Source organism: Sorex fumeus, unplaced genomic scaffold (assembly GCF_029834395.1).
Source record: "Sorex fumeus unplaced genomic scaffold, SorFum_2.1 ptg000020l, whole genome shotgun sequence".
Taxonomy (NCBI): domain Eukaryota; kingdom Metazoa; phylum Chordata; class Mammalia; order Eulipotyphla; family Soricidae; genus Sorex; species Sorex fumeus.
In genome coordinates, this window is record NW_026606077.1 from 19,244,918 (window position 1) to 19,247,477 (window position 2,560).

The window sequence follows — 2,560 nt, forward strand, 5'->3', positions numbered from 1 at the left end:
TGGGAACCATGGTTGTCAGGCTGAGCCTATTAAACTGGGCCAAGATCTCCCCAGAGAAATCACAGAGACAAGTTGCGACGCAATAAGCAGAGGGTCTTTATTGGCTAGCACGAGATAGGGCCCTCGTCTGGCTTACTGACACAGTGGCAGCTTTCTCGGAATGAGCGGCCCTGAGTCTCAAAAGTGAGGGACTTTTTTACCATAGAATTATATAACAGACTTTCCTCGGACTACCCTTTTGGCCACAGTCTGAGGGACTTTTCGCTACTTGTACTTAGCTGATTGGGTATAAGTTGGAGTTACATAAGGGTTGCATGAGAGTTACATAAGAGTTATATGGGGGTGGGGGGCTTCCCTACCTGCATCTGATTGGTAACCCTTAATTGACCACGGCCATTTCACTTTGGGGAAATCATGACCATTGGACAAGAGCTGTTATGGACTGGATTCACGGGACATGAAAACAACTCTTGGTCGCCCACCTATGAGATGGTCAGACTTCTTTGTCAAAATCCTGAACGAATGGTTTGAGGCTCTTTGTGTTCCTAGAGCGAGCAGACGCCATTGGCCTACACTACCACATGACAGGGATAAATGGAGACATTACTGGTGCCTGCGAGAGCAAATTGATGAGCAATGGGATGACAAGCGATACAAGTGATATCATTTATATGTCTTCTTTGAAAAAGTGTCCATCTCTTCCCTCAATTTTTTTGTGTGGTTTTGTTTTTTGTTTTATCTTGTAAAGTTCTAACAGTAATTTAAGATGAGTGGTGAACAAATATTTTCTTCCAATTTTTTTTTAAGTTATGGTCATTGTTTCTTTGTGGTGCAGAGCTTCTTAGTTGATCATAGTCCCATTTGTTTATTTTTACTTCCATGTGCTTGAATCACTGAAGATGACTCTAGATTCAATGTCATGAAATTTCATTTATGTTTTCCTCAACATAATTTATGGACTTATATCGACGTCCTTAATGCATTTTGAACTGACTTTTGTGTACAGCGTTAGAAAGAAGTCTGAGTGGGGCCAGAGCGATTTAAGATGAACAGCGGGTAGGATGCTTGCCTTGCAGGAGGCTGACCCAGGTTTGATGCCGAGCAATACAATGGATCCTCCGAGCACTACAAGGGGTGATCCCTGAGCAGAGTCAGGAGTAAGATCTAAGCACAGCCAGGTGTGGCCCCAAAACAAAACAACAACAACAATAACAAAGGGATCTAATTCATTTTTTAAAAGCATGTGATTGACAGTTTTCCCAACACCACTTGTTAGAGGCTTTCCTTGCTCCATTTCAAATTGTTGCACTTTTGTTGAAGATTAACTATTCATCTCCCTGAGGATCTATCCCTGTACTCTGTATTCTATTCCACTGGCTTGAGAGTCTGTCCTTATTCTGGTATTCTAGCACAGTGGTAGGGCGTTTGCCTTGCACGCAGCCAACATGGCCGACCCGAGTTCGATTCCTCTGCCCCTCTCGGAGAGCCCGACAAGCTACAGAGAGTATATCGCCCGCACAGCAGAACCTGGCAAGCCACCCGTGATGTATTCGATATGCCAGACACAGTAACAACAAAGTCTCCAATGGAGACGTTACTGGGCCTGCTCGAGCAAATCGATAACAACGGGAGGACAGTGACAGTGACAGTGACAGTGACAGTGACCGTTTTGAGTACTACAGTTCTATAGTCCAGTTTGAAGTTAGGGACAAAGAAACTTCCATCTTCCTTTTCTCTAGGATTGCTTTGCCTTGTAGGGGTGTTATTACTCCATATAAGTTTCAATTGTATTTGATCTATGTCTTTACAAATGTCATGGGTATTTTGTATAGGGTCTGCACTGAGTCTGTACCACACTTTGGGCAAGAGAGCCATTTTGAAGTTAATCCTTCCAATCCATAAGCAAGGGATATTTTTCCATTTCCTCATATTCCCCTTTACTTCTTTTATTAGTGTTTCATAGCTTCCTTTGTGTTTCCTTTCCTCTTTTGCTTAGCTGATTCCCAGGTGCCTGTTTGAGGCACAGATGTGAATGAGATTGTGTTTGGTTTGTCTGTTTTGTCTGTGTTTGTTTTAGGGGCCACATGCAGCTGTGCTTGTAGCTTACACTTAGCTCTGCTTTTAGGGATCACTCCTGGCAGGGTTTGGATGACCATGTGGGATGTCAGGGATCAAACCTGGGTCAGCCATGTGCAAGTACCTTACCTGCTGTACAATCTCTTAATTTTTTAAATTTGTGTCTTCTATTCCATGATTTGCATCTGGAAAAGTCATGGATTTCTGTGCATTGATTTCCATAGCCTCCCACTTTACTGTGCAAGATTATTGTTTTTAGAAGCTTTCTTGTGATATCTTTAAATATAGTAGCATGTCATTTGCAAATAGTGAGAAGCTGACTTCTTTTCCTATCTGGATGCTGTTAATCTCTTTCTGGCCTAAGAAAGCAATTGCCATGACTGTGGTGAGGAGTTCCAATACTATATTGAATAGATTGAATAGTACTGGTGAGAGTGGGGAGCCTTTTTTTTTTTTTTAAAAAAAAACTATTTAATTGAATCAC